This window comes from Nomascus leucogenys, chromosome 7b, assembly GCF_006542625.1.
Source record: "Nomascus leucogenys isolate Asia chromosome 7b, Asia_NLE_v1, whole genome shotgun sequence".
Taxonomy (NCBI): domain Eukaryota; kingdom Metazoa; phylum Chordata; class Mammalia; order Primates; family Hylobatidae; genus Nomascus; species Nomascus leucogenys.
The window spans coordinates 30280436-30304568 of NC_044387.1; positions in this window are offsets into that span (position 1 = coordinate 30280436).

Consider the following 24133-nt stretch of genomic DNA (forward strand, 5'->3'; position numbering starts at 1 on the left):
ATTATACATCATAAATATGTCATGTAATAGGCCATTCAGACTTTTTTAGCATTAACATTTTTAGAAACGGACATTTACTGAAGCAAACACATCTTGTACATTCTTCACATATTACATGTTATGATTAATAAAATTAATCTTTGAAAATAGACCAATCATGCTTTAGAAAAGAATTTAAATGTTAAATTCATTTTGGGCATTAATCTTGGATAATTTCTCTTAATTGCATTTAATGAATTGCTTCAAATCTTTTATTATATTTTAATAATCAAATGTAACGTTTTCATGTCTTATTCACTGAACATAGTAAGGTTGAGGATTGTTATTATGGTGTGGCTTATTTAATTTACTTAAGAGATTTCAACATTTTTTGCTGAAATCCTTACTTGAGGTTACAAAAATTGACTATAGCCTAAGACATTGTAAAGGTTTAAATAAGTTAGCTATTTCAGTAATTTTTAATGTAACAGTATAAAAATATATCATATCTCATTTTTATGATGCTGAAAATATACTCAGCTGTGATTGAATTTATTATTAAATATATGTAAGACTTTAATTTTTGAAATTTTTTAGACCATCATGAAAGTCTTTACTTCCAAATCAGAAAGCTGTTTCATTTGAAAGCAATATATATACTAAAAATACCGAGAAAATCCTGTTTGTGATTGAGGCCTACTGTATAAATGAATATTCATGAATATTATTTTATCTCTTTATTCATAATTAGTTTTTCTGTTGTGCAGGTCTCAATGATCAATTTATTTTGTCAATTTATTTGCTTCCAAAAGTCATATTAATTGTATCTGTAGAAAATGTGGTTCTATTATGTATGTTTGTGTTTGTTCATGTGTATATACGTAAAAGTGTATATGCTTAAATATGTTGGGGATGGGGTAAGGACTCAAAGTATTTACTATCTTAAACCTAACTTCTATTCAGTGCTGGGGTTTAAAAATCAAGGGAACCTGGGCATTTATTAGGCAAACAAGCCAATACAACAGAGTTTTTCAACTTTAGCATTATTGACATTGTGGGGTGGATAATTCTTTAGTGTCCAGGGCTTCCTTTTGCATTATTAGAGTTTAGCAACACCTCAGAACTTTACCACTAGAAAGTAGTTGTACCCTTGTCCCAGCTATGACAGCCAATGTTTCAGACATTGCCAAATGTCTGGTTAACAAAATCACAAACTTAATTTTCAAAGAAGGAAGAGTACTTGTCCAGTTTGTTGTTTGCTCTCAATTTATCCATGGGTTCAGCCTCCTTTAGACTTTTCTGATAATAAAAGCTGAAAAAAATTACTAGCAAAAAATATTTTGTAGGATGCCTAAGCACAAGTAACACCCCTGTGCAACCCAGGTGGAAGTGTGGAAATTCTGTAGCATTGCAGAGAGCACAGTGAAGCTTCACAACTTGAAGACTTTGGAAATCAATACATTTTTCCATCAGTGGCCCCAGTGAGAAAAAGTGAAAGGCAGCAGAAACATTTAGTGTACCCTGAAGACACTTAGAGATGCCCAGATCCCTCAACAGAGGTGGCAGCCCAGGAGATATCATTAGAAGACATGCCCTGGGGCATTTTCACCCATACCTCCTTAGAATGTCTGTAGGAGTGATGAGAAGAAGAGAAAAACAATATGTAGTTTTCTACTTAAATAGTCAGAACTCCAAATAGAACCACCACGCTAAATAGCTTTTATTATCAAATGAATCTTATGGGGAGTTCAAAAATCGAAGCTAAATAGCTTCTCAGGTTTTCTCAGTTTGTTTCCACACAAATCCTTGTCTTGGTTCTGAAATCACCACCCCATCCTTTCTCTACCTCCCTTCTTCCTTCACTAGTCAGCTATTTCTCAGGCACAGACACACAGCAGGCAGTGCAGAATAACATGTCTTCAAATAAATGGGCATTTCGTTCTTATATACCCAGTCATTGATTTAATGGATCATATTCATAATAAAAATGTTTTATCAAAAGTTTATACTGAACACCAGAAAATATTTAGTAAAGTATCATGAAAAAAGAGTTAAAACTGACAATCTATAGTTGATTTCTTTGCTTAGAGATCTTAGATGTATCATACTTCTTATTTCTGTACCTGAACAAAATAGATGGGAAAGCTAATTTTTTCTACATTCTGACTGGTGATTATCAGAATTTTTAACAGAAAACAAATTTCAAAAGTCATATGATACTGTATTAAAACATTTTATAGTAAAAGGAACATTCCAAATGGCCCTTCTAAAAGTTTCAGTTTTCTGTATTACCTCAGACTTTAAAACAGCCTAGTGAAACTTGAGAAACTGTTAAGCAACAGCTTGAAAATTCACAGGAGAAAAATAAAATTCAATGATGAAAATACATTTAAATTGATCTCAGATTCTGGATTGAATTGGCACTAACACTACCCGTAAAATAGCTTCAGCTAATCTCTGAGTGTGTCAGTGGCTTCTCTTAAGATACAGTTGAAGTAAGAAAAATAACAAAAACAAGAAGGCAAGAGATTTTTTAATAAGTTTCAATTCTAACCTTTATTATTCACATCCCAAACTCTTATTCATTTCATTTTTATTAACTGTGCATATTAGCTATTCTTTATTATAGCCAGATAAAGGAATAATTGCATCATAGATTTTTTTCCCCAAGAAAAAATAATCTTAAATTTATACTTATATGAAACACTTGATATTTAGTTTTAGTTTTGCCAGGGAACAAAGCCTTTTAATCCCATTTCTCAGCCAATGCAGGAATCCTTTCTACTACGTATTGTTTAAAAAAAATTGCTGAATCTGAGGTTGAAAAAAAAATCTAGAGACAAAAATTTCTTCTGTACTTCTAAAAAATTTATATATTTTACGAGTACAATGTAATGTTTTGATATACATAGTGAAATTACTATAGTAAACAGATAGACATATCCCTCATTTCACATAGTTACCTTTCTAAACTTTTGGTGAAAATACCTAAATTCTACTCATTGAGCAAACATCCAGTACACAATACAATATTATTAGCTATAGTCCCCATGCTGTACACGAAGAGGTTAAGGTTCTATGATCAGTCCAACCTGGTTCAGAAGCTCAACTCTCAATGAATCTCTGTAACATATGAAGTTGGTGTTACTTAAAATAGATTTCAGTTTTCACCCCAATGAAAATGGATGAAAAGGGATATTAGAGTTCTCCAAATAAACCAAGAAAATTATTTGCCCAAGGAGGTGCAGTGAGCTGGATAGCAAAACATTAAATGTTCATGGCAGAAGCAAAACCAAAATGGACATGTGAACAATACTAAAGAAGCTTATCCTGAGAAGAACAGATGATCAAACTTAGTTGTAATGGTCAAGTCCAAGTTAACCAGGCAATGCATTGTAAGAGATCAATGAGCTGGGGTGGACTTCAGAAAGACATAATGTGATGTGTGTAATATATCCTGAGAAGTTTAAGAAGTTAGAAATGATAGATTCAAAGGGCACGTAATACAAATTGTAGCTGAATTTGAAAATGGGCCATCTTGAGGGACCTTGTACCCTTTATTAAAGGTACTTGTAGTATACTATAAGTAATTATAGTAAGTATAATTGTATTATACTATAAGTAATTGGCCTCAAAATGTTTTGCTCATTCACCACCATACGTAAGTATTTTCATGCAAAAATCATTAATATAAACATTATTATTTGCAAAGGAAATATGTCTTGTTTTACTTTTGCAGTATATATATATTATAAAAGTACATAATAGAAAAATATAGTGAGATAAAGATAAATTAAACAATATTTTAAGTGACTATTTTACTCTATAAATATTTTTTATTAATTTTTTGAAAGTCCTGCTACTTTTGATGGCTTTGTGTTATCATTAGCTTCTATTTCAAGGCACAATATATACTTGGGTAAAGTCCATTATTCACAACAAAGGATATAAATACATATTTCATGCATCCTTCTTAAGATTTTCCAGTTTTTCTGACCAAAGTCTTGCTGATTGTTTTAGACTGTTACTGTTTTTACCTATTTTTTGGCTTAAGAAGAGATGAAGTACACAAACAGAAACATGATTGTGAAACTTTCTTACTGGTTGGTGGTTCTTGCTTTGTATTATCTTCCCAATTGTGGTTTCTTTGCAGAAAATTGAATCAATCTCTTGTCTATTTACTGATGGTTATTTTAGTCAAAACTAAATAATATGATCAGTAAACACATCTACCTAGTTTATGTTATCTATAGTGCAGTGTAATAAACTGAAAGTACCATAAATTTGCTGTGGTTCTAATCTTTGATTATCTGGTTTTCTCTTGTGATGCACAATAATATGGGTGGAGGTCCACTGGTAATTAAACAATTGGTTACTGACAACACAATTTCCCTTTTTTCTGGGGCTTTTTTTTTGCCTTAGTATATCTTATGCAATAAATGTGATACTTGATTGTCAGATACATGGACAAGGAATGCTGCTGTCAATCTAGATACTGAGTATTATTAATGATCAATCTTATCATTTATATAAATAGGATTATAATATTTTTTCACAATCTAGTAAGTCATGTTGGGTTTGTATCCAAATATTAGATGCAGGAAAGGCATAATTAAACTTTTGTCTCAGAAAGATGTTTCTGGTAACAATATGGAGAATTTTGAGACTAGACGAAGATATTATTCACATGGAAAACAGTGAGGACTTGGGCTCAATCAATGACTGAAAGGACTGAGAAGTGGAGTGGAATCCTGGAGATATTAAAGGGATGGTCCAACTGGATTTGGTGATTTATAAAATGTCTAGATTACAAAAAGGGAAATGTCTAGTATGGCTTCTAGTTCTATCACTTGGACAAATGCAGGATAATGATGGCAGCCACTGAGATATAAAAAACAGAAAAAGGACGGCCGGCCGCGGTGGCTCACGCCTGTAATCCCAGCACTTTGGGAGGCCGAGGTGGGCAGATCACGAGGTCAGGAGATCAAGACCATCCTCGCTAACATGGTGAAACCCCGTCTCTACTAAAAAATACAAAAAAAAAATTAGCCAGGCGTGGTGGCAGGTGCCTGTAGTCTCAGCTATTCTGGAGGCTGAGGCAGGAGAATGGCGTGAACCCGGGAGGTGGAGCTTGCAGTGAGCCGAGATTGCGCCACTGCACTCCAGGCTGGGCGACAGAGCCAGACTCCTCCGTCGAAAAAAAAAAAAACAAAAAAAAAACACACAGAAAAAGGAGATAAAATCTTTACAAAGTTAGTGAATGTAGTTTGGGTTTGTTCAATTTAAGTTGCCTGTAAAGATGTAAAGGTGAAGATGTATACTTGTCTCTTGGGCACACAGATGTAGCTCAGAAGTCCAAGTTCAGAATATAAAGGTAGAAGTAATCTACAGACAGGTGGGTACAGTGGCTTACCCACTTGTATTCCCAGCACTTTGGGAGACCAAGGTGGACGGATCACTTGAGGGCAGGAGTTCGAGAACAGCCTGGACAACACGGTGAAATCTGTCTCTAAAAATACAACCACCTGAGAGTGGTGGTGTGGGCCTGTAGTCCCAGCCTCTTGGGAGGTTGAGGCAGGAGAATCACTTGAACCCAGGAGGAAGAGGTTGCAGTGAGCTGAGATCACACCACTACACTCTAGCCTGGGCAACAGAGTGAGACTCTGTCTCCAAAAAAAAAAAAAAAAAAAAAGAAGTTATCTACATACAGGTAGTGATTAGAAGTATAGATCAAGATTTAAATGCACAAGAGTTTTAGAACAATGGTTCTTCATTTTTAGTATGTCACATTCTAATTTTAAAACTCCAGATGTCATCCTTAGAAATAGGTGTGTATATATCTTCAAGAAAAATGTTTGTAATTATTATAATTATATATATAACTAAATATACATATCATTAAATACATAGTCTCGGGAATTGTACTGTGCCCTTAAAGCCCACTTCAGGACCATAGTTTCAGCCTTTTTGATATACAGTAAAAAGACTTGAAGGTTTAATACAGATTCCTGAGGAAGACACATAATTTAAATAACAGTCCTAATGACCTTCATATTTTAAGGAAAGGATTAAAAAAAAAAACTGAGAAGTGGCTGCAAAAGAAAGAGAATTATAGGGGCCAGGCACGGGGGGGCTCACACCTGTAATCCCAGCACTTTGGGAGGCCTATGGGGGTGGATCACCTGAGGTCAGGAGTGCGAGACTAGCCTGACCAACATGGTGAAACCCTGTCTCTATTAAAAAAAAATACAGAAATTAGCTGGGCATGGTTGCAGGCACCTGTAATCCCAGCTGATCGGGAGGCTGAGACTGGGGAATCGCTTGAACCCAGGAGGTGGAGGTTGCAGTGAGCTGATATCGCGTGCCATTACACTCCAGCCTGGGCAACAAGAGCAAAAACTCTGTCAAAAAATAAAAGAGAGAAAGAGAATATAAAGTTGGTGATTCGGAAATAGAAGGAAAACTGAGTTTTAAGAAGGTAACTGAAATCAATTGTGTCAAAAATTGAATGCACACACATATTAATACACATGTATACTTTTGTTCTTGTGCATTTATGCATATATGCATGTTTGTGTGTATGTGTGGGTATTCAACTTTTGACATATGAACATTTGTATAAATGTGGTGTAGGTGTGTGGTATATGTGTGCTTAGAGAAGCCTAAAAATACAGCCTAGGGAGGGGATAATTGATGGGGTAAGATAGACTCTATTGGGGTTGGGGATTTAAAGAAAATGAAGAAGGGCTGGAGTAATTGCTGAAGGGAATGGGAAATAGGCCAGATAAGAAAAATGTAATAGGATTGCCAAGTTGTTGTGGTTACCTCTGAGTTTGAATACCATAAATTTGCTGTGGTACTAATCTTTAAGATCATCTGGTTTTCTCTTGTGGTGCACAATAACATGGGTGCAGATCTGAAGCAGAGGAGGTAGATTTTTGAATTAATTTGGTGCTTCTCAAAAGGTAAAGAAGAGGAAAATATCAAAATCAGCTGGGAATATTTTTTAACTACTCATGTCTGTAACTCTAGGACTAGGAAAATGTATTTTGCAATAATGCACCAATGAGTGCTGACTGAATAAAGAAGGCAGAAAAGCTAGAAATAGGCCTGTAATAATGACCACATTCCACAAAGCTGGTAAAATAGAAATAGGATGAGTGGAATTAGAAAACAATTTATTACTGATATTGTAGTAATAAAATTATTAAAATAGATTCGAATGTATCTTTAACATTACAAGTTACAATGGAAAACCAGAAATTTTCAGATGATAAAAATGGCCAAAGAAATTGATGTGTTATCTTGAACAATCAGATTAATCAAATAGTTAATTCAGAGGCAACAACATACAATGTTGAAATATTCGAACCGTTTAATTCTCAACACCAGGTCTGTCTGTCTGACTTGGGCCAGTTACTTTGCCTTGCTCTTACCCCCTGGTTTCCTTGTTTTAAAATATATATGGGGTGAGAACAGAGTGAATTAATATATGCTAAAAACTTATAATCACGCCTTGTACATAGTAACAATTTTCTAGAAATTATTATTATTGCTAAATCTCAATTTTACTTTATATTAATGTTACTTCAATTAACAATGAGTTCATGCTGAATGGAAAATGTATTTTAAAATAGCTAAAATCTATTTAAACATTTTTTAAATAGATAAAATCTAATTATCTGTAGAGGTCAGCATTTTCTAAAATTTTTAAGTTATAATTAGCATGTAAAATCAATTATTGATAGATTTATCTCTTAGCCCCTACTTCCCTCAGTAGCTGCTAACTGTATTTATCATTTAGTATTAAACAAGTCAGATCCTTCCAACTTCATTCAGCATAGCATTCCTTTCTCTATTGTGACAATATATAAGCAGTGGTTCTCCTTAACTGCTTCATGTCAACCTTAGCATAGATCCCAAGTAGGCTACTTAAATTTTCTGAGTATAATGGGTTTTCTATTTGGAGAACATGAGAAAACAAAGACACCATCATTAAAACTTGTCACAGAGAATGAGATGCATGTGGCATGAGTTTTCCCACTTTATTTGGGTCTGGCTCTTTCCCCTTTACCCCTACTTTTTAACAAACATAGTGTCATTTTCTTAGTCTCCATATACATCCATTTTTGAAATTCAAATTTATCAGCCTAAATAAACATTATCCCCTGTATTTATTCTCCAGTATGATATGTTTCTGACTGTACTGACCCTTGAGTAAGGTCAATAACACTGAAGTGGTACAGCTATATTAAATCACAAACTCAACTTTTTGGGTCGTTTTTATTTTCATTCTATTTTCTCTGTTTTTAACCTTGTACAATGTGTTCCTAATGAGATGCCTGTGCAAATACTTAGATAAATGCAGGTAAGGCTACATCCCCTTATTTTCTGCTTATGGGAAATATGATAGCAAAGAGACCCAACAGTATGTGACGATTCCACAAGGCCCGTCGCATAAAAAGCCAGAGCCAGTAGTCTTAATAATCCAGACAAGGAGCAAAACTAAGAATGATTAGCTTAATTCATACAAAATTATTTCACCTCCCTAATCTGCTTATTCTCATTTCTACATTGGTTTTTCTTCTGCTGCTCCAGAAAACTGTAGCTCTGTGACACTTTTAAAAATAATTTTTATGCTTCAATTGACTAGGAAAAACTTGATTCTGTTATTCTTTGTTTCAAAAAAAACTTCAAAATAATTTTTCTTTTCTGTTTACAAGTTACTCTTTTGTTTGATTATTTTTTATTATATTTTAAATTTTGATGATTTACTATGACTGCTTCACAAAAGGAGCCCGTAGATGTTGTGACCTCCAGAATTTTAAAGGTAGATGTCATTAGTGCACCAGAGCATTTGTTCATTTGCCTAAGTGATTTATCCATAGGACACACACATGTTCACACAGAGATAAACACTGTGAGTTTTCAATAGAACTCCAGAATCTGACCTGAGGTCACATTGCAATTAGACAACATCTTGATTTTAATTAAATAATAACACCTGACTCATAAAAATAACAGCTCAAGCAATTTGAGATAGCTTTTGAGAAATAATTTTGTTAGATTCATTTATTTTCTCTGCTGCACATTTTTAAATTGAGTATTTTTTTATAGTTAACAAAAAACAAGAACTATACAAAGGTTAAAGCAATAGACATTCTTTTTCCTGGACAATATGCCTCTTAGGCATATAGCACTAGTAATTCACCCATAAGGAATCTGAATGCCAACAGAGTAGCTCTTGGTGCTTTCCATGGGACACAAAGTAAAATGCCTTTATGAACCAAGAAACAAATATCTATCTAAACAAAGTCAGCAATGCTTAAGAGAACCAAGTCGACTAACATATATAGTTATTTACATATATGTTAATTAATGTAATTATCACTAAAACCATTTAAGACTGATTATTCTTATTTTACAGATTAGAAAACTGACACATTCATATTTAAGAGATTTGCTATGGTCAGAGACACAAATAGAATTTAATACCATTTTGCTTTTCCTTTGTAGTTACCTAAATCACAAAATAGCTAGTAATTAAAATATTGAAATAAGAAAATATATATAAGACATATGACAAATTCAGTTGCAATAACTTGCATTTCACATATATGCATACACACATATACGTATGTACATATATACATGTGTATAAATTTATATATACAAATATGCATATATATAGTTGTATTTAAATAAATTAATCCCATGCATACTATTTTGAAATTTTAATATTCCATTATTGTAATGACATATTATTTCCCAGAATATAGCCTATGTTATTTAACCATTTCTACATAATTTTCACCAAAATATCAGTATCACAAATTGTACATGTATATGTGCTTAGGGATATTTTAAAGAACAGCTATCAAGAAGTGGACATTCTTGATCAATGTTATTTTATTACCAGTATCATTTTTGATAAGTATTATTAAATTAGTCTACAAAACTTTCTATCATCTTACAGTGACAACAATGCATAACAATTCTATTTTCTACACGTTATATTTTAAAAGAGTATTCTTACCCTTTAAAATTTTCTCTTGTTCAATAGGAATACAAATATTATAGTATTAATTATAGTATCATTTTATTGTTAATAATTGAATTACCTCATCACTAGTGAGATTGTGGACTGTTTTTAAGTGCACCTGTTCATAGCTTTCCTCATGCTCCTCTTGATTTCTAAGGGCTTATATGCTATGTTCATACTGATTGATAGGGTCATTGTCTTTATTTTTCATTAAATATTTATCCCATTCTGTTATGTGCTTCACAAAAATATCATCCCAACCTTTCATTTTTTAAATACATTGTTCATTTGCAAATCAGAGTTTTATACTTTTATTGAGACAGGGTCTCACTGTGTTGCCCAGTCTGGACTCAAATTCCTAGAAAAAAAATTATGCTCCTGCCTCAGCCTCTGCAATAGCTGGGACTACAGGCTCAAGGCACCATGCACAGCTTGTTTGATACGTGTTTAAACAGCTGTATTATTTATGATTTTTATCTCTATATATTGCTTTTGTACTTTGCATCTTAAGAAGTATTCTGTTAGAAGACGAAAATGGAACAATAGTATCTTAAATTATACTCTGACATTAGTTTAAAATTGCTTGAAAGTAATCATTACTTATAAGAAATAAACTTTTTTGTAACGTGAGGCAGTGCTCTAAGTTTATTTTCAGATATGCAATCAGTTATCTCAGCATTAACTTGTCCCTTCTTTAATAACAAAAAAGTAAAAGTAATCCCCACATATATTCAAGTGATACAGGGTTCAAGAAGAAATTACTTAGGCAGATGGTGAGGGTTTGAAGTCCTTGCTAATTTTTTCCTTTTAACGAAAAGCAGTCCCCAAATCATTTTCTTTTCTAACAAAGAGTAACCTGTAAAAGCGAACTGCCCATATAAACAAGCGGGAATCTTGCACTGGTGAAGGGCAGCAGTTGTACCCATAGGAATATACTACGTGGGACTAGGCATGTTCAAAATGGCAGCTCCATCTTCTCTTTTTGCCAACCAGGTGTACAGTACGCAGCAAGATACGATGGCACTGGCCAAGTGGAAACCCATTTGCATGATAAGATTAGGGTAGAGGGACCAGCCTTCCCTGTGTTCTATGTAAACGTCACACCTGGTCAAACCAATCTGTAAGCCCTACATAAATCAGACACCATCTCCTCAAGCCTGCCTATAAAATCTGCTGACGTCCACCACCTTGTCCCTTTTATTCGGAAGTCTCTCTCTGGCAAGGAGCTGCTCTCCTCTCTCGTTTCTTCTGCCAATTAAACTTTCCGCTCCTTAACATGTGTATGTTTCCATAATTTTTTTGGTGCTAGACGACAAACCCTGAGTATTAACCCCAGACAACGATGCTATCTCACAAGTATGTTTCTGAATATTCTTTGATCCACTGATCTGTTTATGTAATTTTAGGCTTGAACTTAATGCTTTTGTTACTACAAATGTATGAGGTTTGATTTTTTTTTCTTTTTAACATTTAGTAAGATAGTACCATGTGTCTGTTAAAATGACCATTCCTGCATGCATATGTTTCTCCTTCCACTAACAGTGAAGTCTATTTTCTTTCCCATTTATCTTCTCAGGACAAGTGACTTTTCTGAACAATACAATGAAATAAAAGTAATTATCAGGGACTTCTGAACCTATGCCTTAAAAGATTTTGTAGTTTTTAATGTTATTATGGAAAATAATAGCCAGATAAAGAACTCCAACTACTTTGTGGTAGAGAATGGCTATGTAGAGAGAGAAAAAATTCTGAGAAAGTTGAGAACTTAGATAGAGAGAAAGAGACCCAGTATTATTACAAACATCCAAGGTAATATATCAGATATATTAATAAAGCTATCTCTTATCTTCCAGTCCTGTAATTTAATCTGAAGAATCTGTAGATTAAATTTAAATTTGTAATTTTAATTTACAAATGTCAACTTAAACCTATAAATACTTGGCTTTACCTATACTTTGTACTTTGTATCTTGTTTAAGAAGTATTCCCTGTTAGAAGATGATAATAGAGCATTAGTTTAATGTAACTTAGCCTGAGGGAGTTCTACAGGCCCCTTTAAGTCAGATAATTCCTAAACAACACTGTTTTTTCTCCTAAAATAATTTTAGACAAAGGATTTTCTACTTTTTATTTCATGTTTCAATATCCTAAAGACTATAATTAAATTCATCAGAATTTATACAATATTAATTACATTCTTTTAAGTGTATATGTGCTATTAAGAAATGGTCTTGCTGGATTAAAGTGGTCATTACATATAATTTGAAAAGTATTGGGTACTATATTTTTAATTGTGAAGATGACCCTTCTCTTTTTTTGTTGCTGCTATTAGCTGTTTTTACTTGCACAATTCACCTGGAAACAAATACTAATTAATATTTTCAATTTTTTCTCCATTTCTTATATGAGCCATTTATATCAATTCAGGAGGGGCAAAGAGATGGATTAAGGAATTTTCCTGTTTTCAATTCTAAAGACCTTGTTGTTGCGGTGTTTTGTGTTTAGATTTCATTACAATTTTATCTTTATTTATTTAGTCATTTATACTATTTAGAATCAGTTTTCCTTTTGATGAAGCAATAAAAAGTCATGTAATTGGGTAGTAGTAATTTAATACACTAGCTACAAAATTTGAAAATCCTAGAAATTTGTGTAACAGGTTTATAGATTATCCATTTCTGGCAACTAAATTTCTTTCTGTAGGCAATTTTGTTACTTAACAAAATTAGTTTTCCTTAAGCATCACCATTCACTCATACTTAAAATAATTAGTAACATATTTTGTTTTCTGGAAATATTTTATATTATGATGCTTTCGAATTATATAAATGCAGACTTAAACACATTTTTAAACCACATTTTGTTTCCCTACTCCACCCTCAGATTATGTCATTTACCTCTTCTCTACATATCATGTATAAATGCTTTTCTGCAAAAATGTTAATTAGAGAGGATATTGACTCACAGGAATGCCCCTTTATGAACAGTAGGAGGAACAATGGAAGCCCCAGGAGTACCAGATAAGCCAAGTATGTCAAAATCATTCTACAAAAGTTCTAAAACTTTAACTGTAATTAGAACAACCCACAAAAGGCAAGGAACTATATGCCAAACCTAAACAAAATGACTAGTTCATGAAATAAAAGATTTAAAAAGCAATTTGAGTTTCCATTCAGAATAGACAAAATGTCAAAGAAACAATAAAAAATCAGCTATTTTACCAAGAACAAAGAAAATCAAAATGTTCTTTATAAAAGATAATTCACACTATACAGCCATAAAAAAGAATGAGTTCATGTCGTTTGCAGGGAAATGGATGAAGCTGGAAGCCATCATTCTCAGCAAACGAACACAGGAGCAGATAACCACATACTGCATGTTCTTACTTGTAAGTGGGAGGTGAATAATGGAACACATGGACATAGGGAGGGGAACATCACACACCGGGGCCTGTTGGGAGGTTGGGGGCAAGGGGAGGGAGAGCACTAGGACAAATACCTAATGCATGCAGGTCTTAAAACCTAGATAACGAGTTGATAGGCGCAGCAAACCACCAAGGCAGATGTTTACCTATGTAACAAACCTGCACGTTCTGCACATGTATCCCAGAACTTAAAGTAAAATAAATAAAATAAAAGTAATAAAAAGGATGAGCCAAAAAAAAAAAAAAAAAAGAGAATTCACTGATGCCAGTACTGAGATGAATCAGATGTTGAAATTATCTGGCAAGGATTTTAAAGCAGCCATCAATTCCAATCAATTACAAATTATCTTAAAAGAAATTTAAAATAGAAAAACTCGGCGAGAAATTGAAGTTTTAAGAAAAACAAAGGGAAATATAGGACTGAAAAATACAGTAACATAAAATCTCAGTGAATGGACTCAGTATTAGGGTGGAGATGACAAATGATAGAATTTGTTAATTTGTGGACAGACAAATCCCCCAATCACCCCATCTGAAGAATACAAGGAAAATAGAGTTTAAAAAATGAACATAAAATAAAATTAACCCTAATTTTATATAATTTCTATATATATCCATCAATAAACTGTTTAATATGTTATTCACTTTTATGCCCACACTTTTTTATTTAAGCCATTATATTTTTAGCAGTAAGTTATATGTTAACTCATTTGTCAACAAAAATGACATTCCAAAGATGTCCAGAATGTCTCTCCTTCTCTCCGTCTTTCGTGTGTGTGTGTGTGTGTTAGTCTTAGAAGGCATTTTAAAAAATTATCTCAGTTTGACATTTTTTATACCCTAAGGTGATTTACATACTCTGTTCTAGAGAAATTGTCTAGCGCTTATGAAATAATATATATAGATCTTTTTAAGGCAGCCAACTTTCTGTTCATCTTTGTGAATAAAATAGCTTCAGATTAAAACAATTTTGACATAAATATTTCTTTTTGACTGTTAGAAACTAAGACAGCAGCTATGTTTGGGGATTTTATTTAAATATTTATAATTACTTGTGAACTCTATCAGCCATATCAGTTCTTGGCATATCTGTAGCAAATTTACTTATACAAATGATTCAATTAATATTTCCAAATGCTATGATTGATGAAGAAAAATGGTCTATATATAAGGAACATTTGAATATAAAAAGGGCTTCTACAATGTGTAAGCAAACCACATTTCTCTGGAAACTAACTTATTAGTAAAAAAAAAAAACACTGCTTTACCAATTATTTGATCATACTAAACTGCTAGTTCAAATGGTTGACATATAAAATATGCAAAAAATGTATAAATATTTATAAAAATGTAAATGCTCCCCATGACAGTCTCTCTATGGTGTAAAAATATACTCATGTCTTACTTGAATAATTTGCCCTGATAATCATTTTTAAAAATAATAGTAAAAAAAATTAAGGCATAGCATTTAAATTGCTTGCATGTATTTCATTCATCTAATATTTGTTAATTTATTAAGCATTTTCCATTCCCATTTTTTACATTTCTAATATAATTTTGAGGACAAATTCTAGATTTAGCAAAGAAAAGTACAGGATGTTCAATTAAATTTATATTTCATATAAACAACAAAAACTTTTTAGCACGTATATGTCACAAATATTGTGTGGAACACTTTTATAATAAACAATTATTTGTTGTTGACCTAAAATTAAAATTTAACTACTAGCCTTGTATTTTATTTGGCAACTCTTATTTTTTATTCTAGAATCTGCTCCCTTGTGTCCCTTTGTGTGGTAATGTTTCCCATTTATTTTCCATTTCATATCTTGTATTCTCTCTCTAGAGCTAGAGCTGATTGCTTATAATTTCTTGATAAGTATATCAGTCTATTGACTGTTATATTTTAAATACCATTGTACTTACTGTACAAAAAACAAACACAATTACAATGCATTTGAAAAAACACATAAATGATATTTCTTGACTCTTTGCATCTATTTTTGTAAGTTTAGTTATTAACTAGGAAATTATAGTTAGCTTTAAATAGTTCATTGTATATGGTGGAAAAAATATTGACTGTGAATTGATACGAACTTTGATCAAGAAAATAAAATTGATTCTTCTACAACCTTATGAGATAATATCTATTATTTGCCACTGATGTCTTCAGTGGGTTTATATTAGAACAGAAACAAGTGAAATGTTGAAACTAATTCTTATATTTTATTGTTAAATCTGGACTTCATTCTGTAGCTTATGCAAATTAACCAACACCTAGTCTTTTGTTCCTATTAGGCAATGTCAGGGACCAGAATACAATATCTAAAATATGACAGTTGCTGTATTGGATATTTTAAGCTGAAGGAAATTGAGAAATGTTATTTGGCAACTCTTATTTGGAAGCAGAAAGGTTACTCTCAGATCTTCTCTCATCTTTTTCCACAGAAGCAGATCATAAAAGAATTCTCTGATCTTGATCTACCTTCCCTGAAAGTGGTTCATAAGGCCCTCATTCCTGAGGGGTCCTACATTATACCTGGAGGCCGAAAAGAACCTGAACAAACAGCCCTTGCTAATTTCCCCCTAGTTTATTACCATTAGATCATACCTTTTATCCTCCAATCACACTCTGCAAGACTGTTGTCCATAAAAATACACAGTATTGGCCGGGCGTGGTGGCTCACGCCTGTAATCCCAGCACTTTGGGAGGCTGAGGCATGCAGATCACAAGGTCAGGAGTTCAAGACCAGCCTGACCAACATGGTGAAACCCCGTCTCTACTAAAAACACACACAAAAATTAGCCAGGTGTGGTGGCGCGCGCCTGTAATACCAGCTACTCAGGAGGCTGAGGCAGAAGAACCACTTGAACCCAGGAGGCGGAGGTTGCAGTGAGTTGAGATCATGCCACTGCACTCCAGCCTGGGCAACAGAGTGAGACTGTGTCTCACAAAAAAACAAAAACAAAAACAAAACAAAACAAACAAACAGACAAAAAAACCCCACAGTATTCCCTGGGTCTTTGGGTCATGTTAAACTTATATTAAATAAATTTGTCATGCTTTTCTCTTGTTAATCTTTCTTTTGTTCTATGGTTTTCACCTATGAACCTTGCGGCAGATGAGGAAAAGATAACACTTGTTATCCCCTACAGCAGAAAGATATGATTCCTGGAATCTTTTGCTTTATTCAAATGGTTCACAGACCAAAAGTGCATGAGGACCACTGTTAACAGTATTCTTCAGTTGGAAGCCCTAGACTGAGCTAACCTATTTTAAAACATGTAAATCACATTATTTCCTACAAATTAATCTTGTATTTAAAATTGATGATATGGTAGCTACTGCTTCACAGATGTATAAGAGCAATAACTATGATTATAACATTCTGTCTTAAACTATTTTCTCATCCATATAACCTTCAGTGGTCATTCAGCCTACAAGAGATTTAGTAATTTTACAAAAATTGCAATTAAAAAGATACGAAACATAGCCATTTTTTCTTGCCAATGGGAGGCATGATGTTGGTCAGATTTTACCAAGACATTTTTACTCAGTTTAATGAAGATAGTTTAAATATAGGTAAATTCAAACATCCAGTCATTTTTATTTTACTTAATTTTCCCGAATTAAATAATGTTAACTAAAATTAAGGGTATTAGAAATTACCAAAACTATAATAGGACCACTGTTAGATGTGATTAGATTGGAAGCTCTCACATATAAGCTAACATGTTACTATTTGTAAGCCACACCATTTTCTTAAAAGTAACCTGTGTTTTATAATGATGATATTGATTAAAGCTAACATTTGTTAATCCTTGTTACAAGCTTTATATGCATCATCTCATTTAAACTGTTTTAAAAATTCTCCAATTGGGTATTATTGTTTATATTTCATTGAGGAGAAAATTGAAACTCAAAGAAGTCATTCAGTTGATAAGAGCTTCAAACCAGGCTTTTATTCATAATGCTCATCTTATGAAATGCCACACAGCTGCTCTTCAGAAAGGTTTCAGAGTAAGAGAAAGAAAATAGAACTCAATCAATATTCTGTTGATTAACTAAATGTTGGAATCGTGTGTGTGTGTGTGTGTGTGTGTGTGTGTGTGTGTGTGTGTGTCTTACAGCTAAGGATGTGTGTAGCTTTTCCACCCATATGCTTCTTGAGTAAGCAATGTCTCAGTCAGAATAATTTTTTTTTATTTTGGCCGGTTCAGGTCAGGTCAGGATATAAAGTTTGAAATCTTGAAGATTAAAATCTGTTGAGGGTAAGAGAAATTGAGCCTTTCTGAAGTCTAAACCAACTCTCCACCAAAACACCTAATCTTATTTATATTTTTTTTGCTTTACCTGATCTCACATTGACCATGCCTTATAAAAATACTATAAATTGATTAATAAGACACGTTTAATTTTACGTAGTGGTCACGAAGATAGCATTTTTGAAATTATAGCTCAAACAAAAGGTTGTTATTTTGTTTTGTGAATGTTTCTGGTTTGTTTTTATTGTCTGATAATGCCTCTTCTGTTCACCTGCAGATGACTGATATGATTCATTGTCATTATATGGCTTTACAGTGCTCTGGGAATGCCTTAAACAGCTGACCTTGTTACACATCATCCATTGAATGTTTCTGCCTCCAAAGCACACTGCTAATCCAACAATTTAATGTACTGGAAGACACTAAATTGTAATACTGTATGTGGATAAAGTAAAAATAGAATTTCTGGGCATCTGAATTATAACATATTTTGCTATATATATTTTATCACATTGAATCTGTGCCCTTATACAACATTCAGTAGAAAACTGATAAGACAATATTCCCTATATTTGAAAACTTTAACATTTCATTCACAGCATATAGTGCTATTTTTTTCAGAACTATTTTTTTCAGGAAATAATTTAAAATCATAGCCTTACTCATTTTATTTATATTTAATAAGACATATTGCCGAACTTTTAAAAGTTTTAAAAGAACGTTATACATCTGACATAGAAGGGAGATATTTAGGCAGGGCACAGTGGCTTATGCCTGTAATCCCAGCACTTTGGGAGGCTGAGGCGGGCGGATCACCTGAGGTCAGGAGTTCAAGACTAGCCTGGCAAACATGGTGAAATTCCATTGCTACTAAAAATACAAAATTAGCTAGGCATGGTAGTGAGTGCCTGTAATCCCAGCTACTCGGGAGGCTGAGGCAGGAAAATCACTTGAGTGCGGGAGGCAAAGCTTGCAGTGAGCCAAGATTGCGTCACTGCTCTCCAGCCTGGGCGACAGAGCAAGACTCTGTCTCAAAAAAAAAAAAAAAAAAAAAAAGGAGATATTTATACATGTATGCTTTAAAATTATTCTCGAATTAAATTTGAAATGAATATGGAGGCTTATGGTTGAAGGCTATAAATCTGCACTTGCCACCTTATCTTACCTTTTGTGCCAACTTAGTAAACTACAAATGAAGTTGTCATGTTTCTGAACATTTGCTAACTGAATCTACGCTACATCAAGTAAAATTAGATGAAAGTTAAAAGTGCTCCTGGAAGTAGCATGATGAATAATAGACAAGACATTAGCTTAAACAGATCAAGAATTATGAGTTTGAGGGCAAACCACTGACCTCTACATTAGAAAACAGTTCTGAAAGTATTGACTTTCTAAGTTGACTGAGGTTTTTTCCTTTCTTTCTTTTTTTTTTTTTTTTTTTTTTTAACAAACCACCACCCAATATGAAATCACTCACTAGCTAAATGGGTGGTCCAGACAAGTACTGGACAGTGCAAATACAACTTAGCACCTTTTTGCCTCCACACCATGCAGGCTCCATGTTTATGCTATATTTATGTAGCACCAAGAAGATTATGAACAAAAATGCCTATAACTTTGGACACTGTAGATAAAATGATTTGCCTTGGTACAAACTGCTTGAAAAATATTGATTCTAAATTTGTCTTATCTACCACCGAATCTTATCTTCACATTTGAGCATAATGTCTGGCACTGAGAAAGAATTCCGTATTTCTTGATTGAATGTTGATTAAACTATTCTGTCTCCTTGTATTTGAAAGTGCTTAAAGGTGAAATGGCTTTTTTTCCGTACAATGGGAAATTATGTAGTTAACTGTTGCTGACATATAATTTAAGATATTGTGCTGTCCCATAATATTCTGAGCAAAACAACCAAATGATTCACATTTTGAAAAGTCAGTGTTTGCTCCATTTGCTCTGTGTTGACAAGAGGAATAGTAAAGAAAAAATGAATGATATAAACTTCAAAGGTAAGTTTACTTTATGTATTCCTAACTTTAGGATAAAGTTAACTTTTAATTGCCCATGTTAATGTAAAATATAACAGAATTGTGTACTCCTATGACAAAAATGATTTATATCCATCTCCAGAAAGCAGAAATATATAAAAAGTCATATAAACAAGCAAATGTTTAGACAAACAATTACTGTACTTTATAATTTACTAGCTTAATTCTGCACTTTCCTTAAAACTGTCTGAAAAGGAAAATAATTAGAGCACTGCAGCGAATTCACTGGCAAGGAATCTGAATTAGATTACATTTTAACAATCAAATAAACTGAATAGGCAGGGATGTTCCAGCAGCAGAGACTGCTAGTCATAAACTCAATATCCACTTCCTCTGCTCTGTCCAGCTAACATGTAGGTTTCCTTTCCTTCTCTGAATATAGATAATGTAAAGGGGAGGGGATAGGTGTAGTTCCCCGGAAAAATGTTTAAATATTCACAGTTTGTGTGTCCCTTGTGCTGCTTCCTTCTTATCCTTCATCCTGCCTAGAATTTGGATGTGAAAACTGAGGCTCTAGATGGCACCTTAAAACTATGAGAATGAGAACCAAAATCTGAGAATGACAGAGCAAAGTGCTGGATAAGTTAGGGTGACTTCTATTCTTTTTTTTTATTCTTATTACTTATTTATTTATGTTTATTATTATTATACTTTAAGTTTTAGGGTACATGTGCACAATGTGCAGGTTTGTTACATATGTATCCATGTGCCATGTTGGTGTGCTGCACCCATTAACTCATCATTTAGCATTAGGTATATCTCCTAATGCTGTCCCTCCCCACTCCCCCCACCCCACAACAGTCCCCGGAGTGTGATGTTCCCTTTCCTGTGTCCATGTGTTCTCATTGTTCAATTCCCACCTATGAGTGAGAACACGCGGTGTTTGGTTTTTTGTCCTTGCAATAGTTTACTGAGAATGATGTTTTCCAGTTTCATCCATGTCCCTAAAAAGGACATGAACTCATCATTTTTGATGGCTGCATAGTATTCCATGGTGTATATGTGCCACATTTTCTTAATCCAGTCTATCGTTGTTGGACATTTGGGTTGGTTCCAAGTCTTTGCTATTGTGAATAGTGCCGCAATAAACATACGTGTGCATGTGTCTTTATAGCAGCATGATTTATGGTCCTTTAGGTATATACCCAGTAATGGGATGGCTGGGTAAAATGGTATTTCTAGTTCTAGATCCCTGAGGAATCACCACACTAACTTCCACAATGGTTGAACTAGTTTACAGTCCCACCAACAGTGTAAAAGTGTTCCTATTTCTCCACATCCTCTCCAGCACCTGTTGTTTCCTGACTTTTAATGATCCAAGGACATGAACAGACACTTCTCAAAAGAAGACATTTATGCAGCCAAAAAACACATGAAAAAAATGCTCATCATCACTGGCCATCAGAGAAATGCAAATCAAAATCACAATGAGATACCATCTCACACCAGTTAGAATGTCGATCATTAAAAGGGTGACTTCTATTCTGACAGTCCAAGGCAGCACCAGCTTCTGTCCCATTCATATCTCCTTTTCTAGGTGTGTGTAACTACTTTCCGAATTCAGTATCTAGTTAACGTACCCAGCATAAACCCAATCTATCAAAATATAACTTTTTGTTTTCTCCTTTGTATCTCATTCAAATAAACTTCTCCTTCCAATTGCCATGACAATACATTATCAACTAAACATTTTTTTCTCTCCCAAATTTGGAGCACAAGGGTAAACTTTGTACTTTTCGTTGAATGTGTATATATATATATATATATATATATATACACATATGTATATATATGTGTATATACATATATACACATGTGTATATACACATGTATATATATGTGTATATATATACGTGTATATACACATGTATATATATGTGTATATATATACATATGTATATATGTGTATATATATACATATGTATATATGTGTATATATATACATATGTATATATGTGTATATGTGTATATATATACATATGTATATATGTGTATATATGTATATATATACACACATATATTTGTGTGTGTATATATACACAAATATATATGTATATATACATATATATGTAGTTTATGAATAAACTGTCAATTCTTACATTAAAAGCTTCATCAATTCCATTTTATGTCATTCAATTTCTAATCTCATCATTTTTATGGCTTTATGTGTTATTACTAATTATTTGAAAAACACTTTTCATTCCTTTTTTCCTTTCTCCCTTTGCTTCTTCTTTCCTTTCTCCCTCATTCATTTCATTTATTTCATAATACCTCTAGTCATATTTAATAAATCAATTGACAAAATTTTAATCAGTTACAAAACCCAAAGTTCCCCTATTTCTTGTTCAAAAACTCTCCGTGGCTTCCTACCTTCTATCTGATATTAGGAGTTCACGGTTCTATTACCGCTATCTTACATTGGTGTTTGAAATTAATTCATTTTGGAGGAACGAAAAGAAGTCAGAGGTATCAATCCGTATTTTGGAATTTTTTTTTTTTTTGAACAGGGTATTTATTTCCTAGGACTGCTAAAACAAAGTAACAGAACTTGGTAGCTGAAAACAACAATTTATTGTGACACAGTTTTGGAAGCTAGAAGTCTGAAATAGAGGTAGGAGTAGGACCACACTCCCTCTGAAACCTGCAGGGAAGAATCCTCTTACCTCTTGTAGTTTCTGGTAGTTGCCTACAATCTCTAGCATTCCTTGTAGATGCATCATTCTAATTTCTGCCTTCATCATCACATGAATATCTTCTCTCTCAATGTGTATCTTCCCATGAGTTCTCCTCTGTGGCTGTATGTATACAAATTTACCTCTTCTTATAAGGATACCAGTCATAAGGTATTAAAGTCCACCCTAGTGACCTTATCTTAAATCGATTACGTCTGTAAAAATCTTATTTACCAATAATCTCACATTTATAGGTTCTGAAAGTTAGCATTTCAATATAGTTTTTGAGGGAACACGACTAAACCCATAACAAACAATATATTTTTGGGAAAAAGAGACAAAATCATACTATACATGTTTAAGGTTTATAGTGTGAGTGGTTTTTCATCAAAATGTATTGAAGAATTAAGAATTAATTTGCCTTGGCCAAAGAGGTTAATGTACAGGACTATTCTGAGTTTTGACACTTCCCCCTAAATAAGCAAATGCATTTGATTTAATAATTTTAAACCTTCCATTCTTCTGACAAAGTCTTAATGGTAAATAACTCAATGAAAAATAATCTTTTAATAGCCCTGTAACAGTTGGAGCAGTCAGAAGTAGCCCCCCCCCCCCTTTTTTTTTTGAGACGAGTCTCGCTCTGTCTCCCAGGCTGGAGTGCGGTGGTGCCATCTCGGCTCACTGCAAGCTCCGCCTTCTGGGTTCACGCCATTCTCCTGCCTCAGCCTCCCGAGTAGCTGGGACTACAGGCGCCCGCCACCATGCCCAGCTAATTTTTTGTATTTTTAGTAGAGATGGAGTTTCACCGTGTTAGCCAGGATGGTCTCGATCTCCTGACCTCGTGATCCGCCCGCCTCGGCCTCCCAAAGTGCTGGGATTACAGGCGTGAGCGACCACGCCCGGCCAGAAGTAGCCCATTTCTAATGGATTGGAGCGAGTTCGGCTGTCTTCCAGGGCACTGAGCACCAACCAGAACACAAGATGATGCAGTATACGCCTCACTGGTCTATGTGATGCTTTGAAATCCAAGGTAACTTCAACTACACCCCTGGGCACAAGCCAAGTAATAAAACTGGGCAGGACAGTGATTCCACAACTCAAGAAATGAATTAAAATGGTTTCTATCATCAACTACTTCTGGTTCAAGGGTAAGAACACTGAAAATATTAGTGGTTCCTCAGTGGCTCCTTTGCTAAGATGCTTTGATCTTTAAGTAGGTAGGCTTACTTTATATTTCTAAATACCTCATGGGAAATATAATCAATCTCACTGAAAATTGTGGGTAGGTAAGCAGTAATTGATATAAGAGAGTTGGTAATTATGTTAATTAGTATAGACAAGGTGTAAAAAAGGAAAGCATTTCCTGGTTAGTAACAGCAAGAGCTTGTAAGAACCTGAAAACCCATGGCAGATTAAGTGTTTCAGGAGGTTCCTAATAGCAGTTCCTGAAAAAATATTTAGCCTGTTATATAAGGTACATTGTCAATGGGGTATCAGTGACCAAGACAATGTAGCACCATGTTCCAAAAAAGATTAAGGCACAGAAATGTGGAATACAAGAAGTAATGATGGAAATGTGGGCTTACAGGTCATTTTTGGCATCCAACTTGATCAGCAAAGCCTTAGTCATTTGGGCTTGGGCTTAAAATCAAGGCTTAAGGTCTAAGGAAAGAGCCTGGAAAGAGCAATGTAGCTTCCTG